A 14289-nucleotide genomic window follows, 5' to 3' on the forward strand; every position below is an offset into this window, starting at 1 on the left:
CATATCACTATGTTCTGCCGAAGGATGACGGGATACATCAATAATGATCAACTGTTGATCCACTGCTTCGAGGACAGTCTGATCGGGTCTGCAGCTAAGTGGTACAACCAGTTAAGCCGTGCCAACATCCATTCGTGGAAGGACTTAGCACAGGCTTTCATAAAGCAGTACAACCATGTGATAGATATGACACCCGATAGAATCACATTGCAGAACATGGAAAAGAAGCATAGTGAGAGCTTTAGGCAATATGCCCAAAGATGGAGAGAGGTCGCGACACAGGTCCAGCCACCTCTTTTAGAGAAAGAAACCACGATGCTTTTCATCAACACTCTGAAAGCACCGTTCATTAACCACATGTTAGGAAGTGCTACCATGAGCTTCTCAGATGTAGTGATGTCTGGTGAAATGATTGAAAATGCAATAAGAAGTGGGAAGATAGATGCGGAAGAAGGCATCAAGAGATCAACCCCAAAGCACAAAGACAATGAGGTGAACAACACGAGTACATATAGCAAGGGTTATTCAAAACCAATTACGGTGAATCAGCCAAGAAAAATGGTCACTAACCAACAAGGCTCATTGAGACAAGAACCTGGAGTGAAACTAGGTACTGAGAACCTCCAGTTCACACCAATTCCAATGTCATATGAAGAGTTGTATCAAAATTTATTCGATGCGCATGTTGTTTCCCCTTCCTACTCAAAACCCCCACAACCTCCATATCCAAAGTGGTATAATGCGAACACACACTGTGACTACCACGCAGGAATTACGGGGCACTCAATAGAGAATTGCATCACCTTCAAGAAACTAGTTGAAAAACTCATCAACATGGGTATTGTCAAGTTGGGTGACTCATCTACGGCAGAAAATCTGCTACCCAATCATGATTGACAATAAGGTGAATGCGATGTATGAAGAGATATTTGGAAGTGTTCACATCAATGACATGCATGAAGACACAATTGAAGAAGGGACTTTGTTAGATGTCGACCCTTATAAACTTGGAAGTGTTCTAAATAAATCAGACTGTAAAAGAAGTCTCTGTAGTATTTAGAACCTACTTAGAGTAATATTCAGAATAAACTTGTTGCTTTTAGCCTGAAGCAATATGAACTCTTTTTGTGAAATAGGCTCATGTCTGAATGTCGTTATTTTAATGCATCTTTGCGATCATTTTTGAGCTAATATTCTTTCATTCTTTATGAATAATTATTTTTAATCTTTCATTCTTTCTTCCAAATCATTCATTCATTCATAATCATACTGTACAGATAATTATTCTTAAATTCGTACATTCTTTGTATATTCTTTTGCACCAACAACAGGTCCCTAAATATCAACGACATGAATGACACTGCTACAGACTCAGAATCTCCTTTTGAGCGAGACATGTGTTTAGAGGAATCTCATGACTTCGAAGATGACATAGATTGTGGCCTATCTCCGTACTTATTGAGGAGGGTAGAACAAGGTGAAAACAGATTCCACCTTATGAAAAATCAATGGAGTCCATGTGGGGCATGAAGGTTGTTAGGTCGATCTCGCCAAAAAAGGTCTGGCGGTCATCAGTTTATCTTCACGGGAAGAAGCTACTTCATATGCCAATGTCACGAAGTCGACAGCAAATTTTTTGAAAAATCACGAAAAGTCGGAAAGAATCATATTTGACAATGCACTAAATTTGAACAAGAGCAAAATATAAGAAGTTTGCAGTCTGTTCAAGATTAACACCATATCGCAAAACAAAACTCTCTCAGGGCAATGCCCTCTTTTTGGGCTTATCCAGGTTTCACCTATTGAGGTCGAGATTTCCTTCTCTTTGAGTTTTTGGATCCAATCCTGGTTGGAGAGGAATGTTCAAAATATCTATCATGGTCAAATGTACCAAAAGCAAATGGTATGAGTTCACCAAAACAAGGTTTGCTCCAGAGAATTCCACAAGGGGGACCCGATATCAAAGAAGATCCTTCCCATACAAAGGGGACTTCAGAAGAAAGTGGATGCCAAGCCAGAAGGACCTTATGTGGAAGGCTTTATTTGGGAGAGTGTCGGTATGACCAAGATAGATGGCAAGAACTTGCCTAATCTTGAGAATTTTGATTCAAGGAACAAATACTTCACTTAGAAAAAAAGAAAATTAATGAAAAGAAGAAAAGAAAAATGAGTGAAAAAAGGAGAGGCCAAGGTGAAAACCCACAAAGGGCGCCTTGAGACCAAAGGGGCTTGAGTTGAAAACCCAAAAAAAAGGGCGACTCAAATTTTGGATCAAATTGGGGCATGAGGCGATCAGAGCAGCTCAAATTTTGATCAAATCGAGGCATGTAATGATCTTGCTATACCTGATTCAACAGGAAAGGGTAGGTAGCATCTTGGGGCATCAACAAAGTCTTGTAGATCTCCTAAACACATGTCAAACACAGAATGGTCTTTCAAAGAGTTGGTACAGAGAAGTTCAAGCTACGATATCTGGGGCATCTTGTCCTCATACTATTTTTTTTTCTTGGAATACTTCATTCTTTTTCAAGATACGTGTTCCCAATTAATTCCCCTTTTATTCTTGTTATCCTTGATAGTTTATCCATTTTGAGCTATGCTCTCAAATCAATTCTATTTTATCTATCGTTATGATCTTTTGCAAGCATGTTGCATTGGAATAATGATTAATGGACTAATAAAATTTTCACGAAGGAAGTTTTGCATATTACTTTGAAAAGTTTCTAAATAATATAGGAGCCTGAAGCAGGACAATTGTTTAGAACACTCCAAATTTAAAGGTTGGAAATTTGGGAAGGAATAGTCTAAATTTAGACTTTCTCTTTGGATTTTTGTTGTCAGATGCGTTGATTGACAAGACGCCATGTTGGTGACAAAGCTTGAATAAACAAGAAAGTGATGATCTTCAGGCAATAGGAAGAGGTTACCTCGGGAAGGAGAGCCCTTGTTTGCGCATGAGTCTTTGGTACGACACCTGGGGAATGATGTAAGGGACCAGAAGGATTTAAATCTTATACCCTTGAATTGCGATAGGAGAAGATTGAAAAAACTCTATATCTTTCTACCCTTGGGTTACAGTAGGAGATTAATGGTACAAATTTTATGTCACAATGGATTGAACTATGATGTTCACAGTGGGGGGCAATCAGATTACGTGTTTCTTTGGAAATGCCGGCTGGTCAAGAAGGCGTTGCGACACGTTAGTGATAAAGCCTTAATAAGCTTTTGAGCGATGATAACCTAAGCATTAAGGAATCATTTTCATGACATTCTGCATTCATTCAAATGTCATTCACGCACATCTAGTTAGGAACATTTGATCCATTCTGATCATGCCATCCTAATCATTAGGCATAATTAGGTTCATTATACAGGTCATGTTCCCTAGAGAACAGATCAGTAAAAATCAAAGACAAACCTTGCCTCTCTCGTTTGTAGCAGAGCTGGTTGAAGATAGCAAATCTTGCCTTCCTGCATTGACAGCGAAGCAGATCGAAGACAAACCATTGCCTCTCTCGTTTGTAGCAGAGCAGGTTGAATATTGCAGATCTTGCCTTCCTGTATTTGGCAGCGAAGCAGATCAAAGATGGCAGATTTTACCTCCCTGACTACAGTGGAGTACATTGAAGCCGATAACTCTATCTCCCTGCATTTGGCAGTGGAATAGATTGAAGATCAAAGATGGCAGATTTTACCTCCTTGTGACTATAGTGGAGTATATTGAAGCCGATAACTCTATCTCCCAGTATTTGGCAGTGGAATAGATTGAAGATCAAAGATGGCAGATTTTACCTCCCTGACTACAGAGGAGTACATAGAAGTCGATAACTCTATCTCCCTGTATTTGGCAGTGGAATAGATTGAAGATTACAGATCTTGCCTTCCTGTATTTGGCAGAGAAGCAGATTGATGATGGCAGATTTTACCTCCCTGACTACAGTGGAGTACATTGAAGCCGATAACTCTATCTCCCTGTATTTGGCAGTGGAATAGATTGAAGATTACAGATCTTGCCTTCCTGTATTTGGCAGAGAAGTAGATCGAATATGCCAGATTTTACCTCCCTGAGATTACAGTGGAGTACATTGAAGCCAGTAATCTTACTTCCCTAGGAAACAGTGGAATAGATCGAAGATTACAGGCTTATCTCCCTAAGCAGTAGCGGAGCAGACGAAACCACAAATCTTATCTCCCTAAGTAGTAGTGGAGCAGATCACATCAAGTCTTATCTCCCTAAGAAGTAGTGGAGCAGACTAAAAACACAAGTCTCATCCCCATGGAGTTGTAGCAGAGTAGATTGAAAGCATATCTCTCTAAAAATGCAGTGAGGGGGACCCAAACGAGAAGACACAATGGACGGGAAGGAGGCTACTTAAAAAAAAAGAAGGTACCAAGAAGTCAAGACTCGGCGAGACTGGGCAAAATTGGTCTTTCTTAGTCTTTGCTCTATTCTCGTTACACGAAAATGAACAAAGAGGGGCAGCTGTAGAAACCCAATTTTGCCCAGGGCCCAAAACTCGGAAGCCCAAAATCCAAACACAAATAGTCCATAAAATACAAATAATAACCCAATCATAAATGGGCCCGAAATTAAAAAACCCTAGCCCATATGACTTTAACATTTTCGGCAGAAGCAAATCCTATTTGCCTCCCCTAAGCATGTGTGCCGCTGGCCTCCTCATCTGCCACACCTCCAGTTCTCCATGCCACCATGTCGGCCACCATCCCTCTCAGCCTTGGCCACCACGCCCCACGCGTCTGACACTCCACCGTGCCCACCACCTGCAACAAGAACAAACACAACAGCAAAGAAAGCATGCGAATGATGGGGGAATTAATAAACAAAAGGAACGAAAAAAATATATTGGCTTTAAAAGCCGAAATCTATCATTTGTAACGGGGGGAATTTCCCTTGTAAAAAACGCACATTAGAAATTAAAAACAAAAAAAAATAGAAGTTCAAAAAGGTTAAGCCTCTACCGGTCTCTATTCATTTTCATTTTCATTTTCATTTTATTTTTTTTATCTTTTTCTTTTTGCAACTTCATTTTAATAAGGAAAATAAATATAAAAAAAAGGAAGAGGGAGTGCACCTGAATCGGCCCTTAGACCGGCCGGCGATTGGTCCTTTGCCGTCGTCGGATTCGGGCTTGAGAGGGGGCCAAAGATCTTGTTTTCTCCTCGATTTCCCTTTCCAAGGCTCGAACCTTTAAAGGTGCTTCAACGTGTGGATCGGGAGCCCCCTTTGCGCGACGCCGGCCACCGGCCGTGGCGGCGAATCGGAACGGCCGAGGAATGGGAGTTGAGAGGATTTGAAATCCTTAATTTTTTTTAAAAAAAAAGGGGGAAATGGAGGCTGATGCTTTTTAGGGCTTTATCTTTTTCTATTTATACAAGATTCTAAATTGCGTCATTCAAGGGAGAAAAATCTGCACATTATTGCCATAATGGGTATTTTTCACCTTTGGTCCCTCCATTTCTGCGGCACATTCAATACAGTTTTTGTTTTACTCAAATAGGGAATATTGCGCAATCGGTCCCCCATGTCCTCGGCGCCTTTTATCTCAGTCCCTTTACCACATATTTCATATATTTACAGTTTGGACCCCCAGATTTTGGTTTGATTTTAATTTTCATCCTTTAGTTCATTTAAGTTATTATTATTTTTTTGTTTTAAAAAAAAGAACAGGGGAGTTTCCTTTATTATTTATTTTAAGTTATATATATGTGTATATTTTATTTACCTAATATTTTTCTTATTATTTGTATTACTTGATTTAAATCATTATATACACACATGCGCATGTTATTTATATATATGTAATTATGTTTTCATATTTTATAATTCTTATACATACACATATATATACACGTATAGACATACATATTTTCATTATATATATACCTACATAGCTTTTTTGTATTTTAAATTTTTTAAAATTCATACATACATTTTTAAAATTTTTATAATTTTATTCATTTCTTTATTATCATTATTGTTTTACTTTATGTTTATTTATTTATTGATGTGTCCATTATTATTTTTTAAAAAATGTTTTAGTTTTTTTGTTTATTTACTTGTTATTGTATATAATTGATTTTTTATATATTTATTTTTGTTATTTTTGCTCGTATTATTTTTACTCGCATTATCGTAATTGTTATTCCGTCACATCAATTTTTACCCAAATTCGTAAAAAAAGGAAAATTTTGGAAATAAAGGCAATACTCGATACTTGGGATCTTCGAGAGAATTGGGCCCTAACGTGTTGGGTTCTAATTTTTTGTTGAATCTAAATACTCGAGAATGCTCTTTAATACAAAACATAAATAAAAACTCATTATCGGGATTTCAATATGTTGTGTCCTAACGCATTGGATATGACACGTGGTTTTCTCAATATGAGGATTTTTCGAAAGTAAAGGCAATATTCCGTATTTAGAAAATTCGAGAAAATCGTGCCCTAACTTACTGAGCTTCGATTTTTCTCGTTGATTCTAAATAATCGAATATCCTTTTAAAATTAAAATAAATGAGGTTTAAATAAAGAAAATGAAAGGCAAGTTTACTCTCAAAAACATGAGGTGTCGTGTCCTAACTTACTGGATGTAACATCTTGTTACTTCGAGATAAGGAGGCATTTTCCATTTTGATTTATTCGAGTATTTTTAAAATAACACGATATAAGGAGGGATCATATTTTTAAAATTCTTTTCGAGTTTTTAATTTTCGACATTAAGACACTAACTAATTAACTAGGTACCAATTTTGGGCGTATCGAGGGTGCTAATCCTTCCTCGTGCGTAACCGACTCCCGAACTCATTTTTCTGAATTTCGTAGACCAAAATCGTTGTTTTAATAAAATTAAATCATTTATTAAAAACAACCACTTTTTGAGGTGACCCGATCACACCTCATCAAAAAAGGGATTGGTGGCGACTCCCGTTTTCATTCTATTTTCAAAATCCAAGTCAACCCCGTTTTCCGTCAAAAAAATGGTGTCAACAGCTTGGCGACTCCGCTGGGGACAATAAGAGAGTCAAGCCACGTGTTGATTATTTCTTGTCTTTTTGTTGAAAGTGGAAAATTCGATTTAAATTTACGATCCTCTCATTGCATCTCTTTTGTTTTGAGTTATATTTTTTTTATCGTGTTCTGTATTTTATTTTATACCTCTGCACATTGCATTGCATGACCACTGGTCATACCCTTTTAAGTGGGAGTGAGAAACTACGCCTTCGTGAGGTTTTCACCTCCGCATGGGATAGTGAATCGCTTCCGGGATACATCCGTACCTATGTCTTCGTGAGATTTTCATCTCCGCATGGCCATAGGGAAATGTATTACCCTGAACTGAACTCGGTCCATGTGAGCCTATAATGGGTGAGGATCGAGGAATCTGCTGGTTCAGGTACCCTTACTCTAGAACCAAACCACATATAGAGAGACCTAGGAGCCTACCCTACGTAGAGCCACTCCAAACCCCTAGTGGTCACCCGAATTGCTTTATTTGTTATTTATTCTGCACTAACGTGTTTTGTTTTTTTGTTTATAATTGCATTATATTACATCATCCGAGAAAGGAGGTGTTGATTCATATTTAATTGCTAAATAGAACAGTTTGTCATAAGAAAACAAATTTTTTGATAAAGTGGATTATAACACGGTTGTCTAAATATGGTCCAAGTGAATACATGAAAGAAGGCTGATAGTCCGTGAAGAAATACAAGACTTTGCTTCATTGCCTGAAGACAGAAACTAACAAAGATTATTCGAGAGCTGTCATGTCTTGACTTTCTTAAAGGAGCTGAAAAGTATCATAGAAATAAGTGAGCAACGAGTCGCAGCCTAGATCAAGCAAAAAAAGGAGTTAATATAGACATCTCTTGGAGAATTCGTCAGACTCGACCATAAGATCCAGATATGAAGAGGAAGAAAGGTGTCTTCACTTGGAATATGAGAGAAAGACCGTGTATGTAGTCCGTTTTATGTAAAGGAATTTGTTTTCTAGAAAAGTCGTTCCAATGAAATTAAATTCAGAATCAATGTCTTCCTTTCTTTTGCATTCATGCATTTGCATTACATTACATCAAAGAAAAGAATGTGTTGATTCGAAATTCGATTCCTAAATAGAATAGTTTGTCATAAGGAAACGAATTTCTTGATAAAGTGGATTATAGTACGGTCGCCTGAATATAGTCTGAGTAAACACGATAAGAGAAAGCTGGTAGTTCACGGAGGAATACATGATGTAATTTCTAGAGATTCAAGCCAACGAAGGCATGACGAGAGAAAGCCGGAAGTCCACGAAGGAATACATGACTTGATTTAATTGCCAACGAAGATTATCCAAGAGCCGGCACTTTTTGATGAATATCATGGAGATAAGCGAGCAAGAGATCGAGGCTCAGATTAAGCAGTAAGGAGCTAGCAAAGGCATCTTTTGGAGAATTTACAGGGTTTAACCATGAAGAAAATATCAGCGTTTACTTGGACTATGAAGGGCAATACCACATATGTAAACTATTTTCATGTAAAAAATCTGTCTTCTAGAAAAATCATTCTAATAGAATTAAATTAGAATCAATGCCTTCCTTTCTTTTGCATTCATTTCATGCATTTGCATTGCATTGCTTTATTTTGCATTAGACTTTCCCTAAAAGGACCCTAATAAAATTAAATTATGACAGTTACCCTGAAAACCAACAAAAATCTAATCAAATATCACTACGGTACTCGTCGCCAAACAAAAGTAATGGATCAAAGGTTGGAAAGATTGGAACAGTTGCAACGAGAAATGCAAGATCAGATGCATGAACGACTGGAAAAAATCCAGCAGGACATGTTAGAATCCCAGAACACTGTGATGAACCAATTAAAGCAGTTATTGGCTGGAGGGACTAACAAAGGAAAAGACCCCGTAGTTGATGCTGGGGAGGATCACGATGACCCTGTTTATCCTCCAGGTTTCACCCCAACTAACATCCAAGCACAACCAGAGGTGTACCCACCGAGGGTACCGGTTACCATTGGACCCCAATATCTGGCTGGTGCCTCGGTACCAGTGCACTTTCAAGTAGGCTCGGGTTCTAATCCCGGGGATAACCCCACCAATCCGGTGGTCCCTGATCTCGATGATATGGCGGAAATAGAAAAGGCAAGAATGGATCTGCCAAAACAACTTGAGGATCGATGTAGATGGCTAGAGGAAAAATTCAAGGCCATGGAGAACATCGACTATCGTTGCGGAATCGACGCCAAGGACTTGAGTTTGGTACCTGATCTAGTTCTCCCTCCCAAATTCAAAATGCCAGAATTTGAAAAGCATAACGGGACTAGTTGTCCTGAAGCTCATATCACTATGTTCTGCCGAAGGATGACGGGATACATCAATAATGATCAACTGTTGATCCACTGCTTCGAGGACAGTCTGATCGGGTCTGCAGCTAAGTGGTACAACCAGTTAAGTCGTGCCAACATCCATTCGTGGAAGGACTTAGCACAGGCTTTCATAAAGCAGTACAACCATGTGATAGATATGACACCCAATAGAATCACATTGCAGAACATGGAAAAGAAGCATAGTGAGAGCTTTAGGCAATATACCCAAAGATGGAGAGAGGTCGCGACACAGGTCCAGCCACCTCTTTTAGAGAAAGAAACCACGATGCTTTTCATCAACACTCTGAAAGCACCGTTCATTAACCACATGTTAGGAAGTGCTACCATGAGCTTCTCAGATGTAGTGATGTCTGGTGAAATGATTGAAAATGCAATAAGAAGTGGGAAGATAGATGCGGAAGAAGGCATCAAGAGATCAACCCCAAAGCACAAAGACAATGAGGTGAACAACACGAGTACATATAGCAAGGGTTATTCAAAACCAATTACGGTGAATCAGCCAAGAAAAATGGTCGCTAACCAACAAGGCTCATTGAGACAAGAACCTGGAGTGAAACTAGGTACTGAGAACCTCCAGTTCACACCAATTCCAATGTCATATGAAGAGTTGTATCAAAATTTATTCGATGCGCATGTTGTTTCCCCTTCCTACTCAAAACCCCCACAACCTCCATATCCAAAGTGGTATAATGCGAACACACACTGTGACTACCATGCAGGAATTACGGGGCACTCAATAGAGAATTGCATCACCTTCAAGAAACTAGTTGAAAAACTCATCAACATGGGTATTGTCAAGTTGGGTGACTCATCTACGGCAGAAAATCTGCTACCCAATCATGATTGACAATAAGGTGAATGCGATGTATGAAGAGATATTGGGAAGTGTTCACATCAATGACATGCATGAAGACACAATTGAAGAAGGGACTTTGTTAGATGTCGACCCTTACAAACTTGGAAGTGTTCTAAATAAATCAGACTGTAAAAGAAGTCTCTGTAGTATTTAGAACCTACTTAGAGTAATATTCAGAATAAACTTGTTGCTTTTAGCCTGAAGCAATATGAACTCTTTTTGTGAAATAGGCTCATGTCTGAATGTCGTTATTTTAATGCATCTTTGCGATCATTTTTGAGCTAATATTCTTTCATTCTTTATGAATAATTATTTTTAATCTTTCATTCTTTCTTCCAAATCATTCATTCATTCATAATCATACTGTACAGATAATTATTCTTAAATTCGTACATTCTTTGTATATTCTTTTGCACCAACAACAGGTCCCTAAATATCAACGACATGAATGACACTGCTACAGACTCAGAATCTCCTTTTGAGCGAGACATGTGTTTAGAGGAATCTCATGACTTCGAAGATGACATAGATTGTGGCCTATCTCCGTACTTATTGAGGAGGGTAGAACAAGGTGAAAACAGATTCCACCTTATGAAAAATCAATGGAGTCCATGTGGGGCATGAAGGTTGTTAGGTCGATCTCGCCAAAAAAGGTCTGGCGGTCATCAGTTTATCTTCACGGGAAGAAGCTGCTTCATATGCCAATGTCACGAAGTCGACAGCAAATTTTTTGAAAAATCACGAAAAGTCGGAAAGAATCATATTTGACAATGCACTAAATTTGAACAAGAGCAAAATATAAGAAGTTTGCAGTCTGTTCAAGATTAACACCATATCGCAAAACAAAACTCTCTCAGGGCAATGCCCTCTTTTTGGGCTTATCCAGGTTTCACCTATTGAGGTCGAGATTTCCTTCTCTTTGAGTTTTTGGATCCAATCCTGGTTGGAGAGGAATGTTCAAAATATCTATCATGGTCAAATGTACCAAAAGCAAATGGTATGAGTTCACCAAAACAAGGTTTGCTCCAGAGAATTCCACAAGGGGGACCCGATATCAAAGAAGATCCTTCCCATACAAAGGGGACTTCAGAAGAAAGTGGATGCCAAGCCAGAAGGACCTTATGTGGAAGGCTTTATCTGGGAGAGTGTCGGTATGACCAAGATAGATGGCAAGAACTTGCCTAATCTTGAGAATTTTGATTCAAGGAACAAATACTTCACTTAGAAAAAAAGAAAATTAATGAAAAGAAGAAAAGAAAAATGAGTGAAAAAAGGAGAGGCCAAGGTGAAAACCCACAAAGGGCGCCTTGAGACCAAAGGGGCTTGAGTTGAAAACCCAAAAAAAAGGGCGACTCAAATTTTGGATCAAATTGGGGCATGAGGCGATCAGAGCAGCTCAAATTTTGATCAAATCGAGGCATGTAATGATCTTGCTATACCTGATTCAACAGGAAAGGGTAGGTAGCATCTTGGGGCATCAACAAAGTCTTGTAGATCTCCTAAACACATGTCAAACACAGAATGGTCTTTCAAAGAGTTGGTACAGAGAAGTTCAAGCTACGATATCTGGGGCATCTTGTCCTCATACTATTTTTTTTCTTGGAATACTTCATTCTTTTTCAAGATACGTGTTCCCAATTAATTCCCCTTTTATTCTTGTTATCCTTGATAGTTTATCCATTTTGAGCTATGCTCTCAAATCAATTCTATTTTATCTATCGTTATGATCTTTTGCAAGCATGTTGCATTGGAATAATGATTAATGGACTAATAAAATTTTCACGAAGGAAGTTTTGCATATTACTTTGAAAAGTTTCTAAATAATATAGGAGCCTGAAGCAGGACAATTGTTTAGAACACTCCAAATTTAAAGGTTGGAAATTTGGGAAGGAATAGTCTAAATTTAGACTTTCTCTTTGGATTTTTGTTGTCAGATGCGTTGATTGACAAGACGCCATGTTGGTGACAAAGCTTGAATAAACAAGAAAGTGATGATCTTCAGGCAATAGGAAGAGGTTACCTCGGGAAGGAGAGCCCTTGTTTGCGCATGAGTCTTTGGTACGACACCTGGGGAATGATGTAAGGGACCAGAAGGATTTAAATCTTATACCCTTGAATTGCGATAGGAGAAGATTGAAAAAACTCTATATCTTTCTACCCTTGGGTTACAGTAGGAGATTATGGTACAAATTTTATGTCACAATGGATTGAACTATGATGTTCACAGTGGGGGGCAATCAGATTACGTGTTTCTTTGGAAATGCCGGCTGGTCAAGAAGGCGTTGCGACACGTTAGTGATAAAGCCTTAATAAGCTTTTGAGCGATGATAACCTAAGCATTAAGGAATCATTTTCATGACATTCTGCATTCATTCAAATGTCATTCACGCACATCTAGTTAGGAACATTTGATCCATTCTGATCATGCCATCCTAATCATTAGGCATAATTAGGTTCATTATACAGGTCATGTTCCCTAGAGAACAGATCAGTAAAAATCAAAGACAAACCTTGCCTCTCTCGTTTGTAGCAGAGCTGGTTGAAGATAGCAAATCTTGCCTTCCTGCATTGACAGCGAAGCAGATCGAAGACAAACCTTGCCTCTCTCGTTTGTAGCAGAGCAGGTTGAATATTGCAGATCTTGCCTTCCTGTATTTGGCAGCGAAGCAGATCAAAGATGGCAGATTTTACCTCCCTGACTACAGTGGAGTACATTGAAGCCGATAACTCTATCTCCCTGCATTTGGCAGTGGAATAGATTGAAGATCAAAGATGGCAGATTTTACCTCCTTGTGACTATAGTGGAGTATATTGAAGCCGATAACTCTATCTCCCAGTATTTGGCAGTGGAATAGATTGAAGATCAAAGATGGCAGATTTTACCTCCCTGACTACAGAGGAGTACATAGAAGTCGATAACTCTATCTCCCTGTATTTGGCAGTGGAATAGATTGAAGATTACAGATCTTGCCTTCCTGTATTTGGCAGAGAAGCAGATTGATGATGGCAGATTTTACCTCCCTGACTACAGTGGAGTACATTGAAGCCGATAACTCTATCTCCCTGTATTTGGCAGTGGAATAGATTGAAGATTACAGATCTTGCCTTCCTGTATTTGGCAGAGAAGTAGATCGAATATGCCAGATTTTACCTCCCTGAGATTACAGTGGAGTACATTGAAGCCAGTAATCTTACTTCCCTAGGAAACAGTGGAATAGATCGAAGATTACAGGCTTATCTCCCTAAGCAGTAGCGGAGCAGACGAAACCACAATCTTATCTCCCTAAGTAGTAGTGGAGCAGATCACATCAAGTCTTATCTCCCTAAGAAGTAGTGGAGCAGACTAAAAACACAAGTCTCATCCCCATGGAGTTGTAGCAGAGTAGATTGAAGCATATCTCTCTAAAAATGCGTGAGGGGGACCCAAACGAGAAGACACAATGGACGGGAAGGAGGCTACTTAAAAAAAAGAAGGTACCAAGAAGTCAAGACTCGGCGAGACTGGGCAAAATTGGTCTTTCTTAGTCTTTGCTCTATTCTCGTTACACGAAAATGACAAAGAGGGGCAGCTGTAGAAACCCAATTTTGCCCAGGGCCAAAACTCGGAAGCCCAAATCCAAACACAAATAGTCCATAAAATACAAATAATAACCCAATCATAAATGGGCCCGAAATTAAAAAACCCTAGCCCATATGACTTTAACATTTTCGGCAGAAGCAAATCCTATTTGCCTCCCCTAAGCATGTGTGCGCTGGCCTCCTCATCTGCCACACCTCCAGTTCTCCATGCCACCATGTCGGCCACCATCCTCTCAGCCTTGGCCACCACGCCCCACGCGTCTGACACTCCACCGTGCCCACCACCTGCAACAAGAACAAACACAACAGCAAAGAAAGCATGCGAATGATGGGGGAATAATAAACAAAAGGAACGAAAAAAATATATTGGCTTTAAAAGCCGAAATCTATCATTTGTAACGGGGGGAATTTCCCTTGTAAAAAACGCACATTAGAAATTAAAACAAAAAA

This window comes from Gossypium hirsutum, chromosome A04, assembly GCF_007990345.1.
Source record: "Gossypium hirsutum isolate 1008001.06 chromosome A04, Gossypium_hirsutum_v2.1, whole genome shotgun sequence".
NCBI lineage: Eukaryota > Viridiplantae > Streptophyta > Magnoliopsida > Malvales > Malvaceae > Gossypium > Gossypium hirsutum.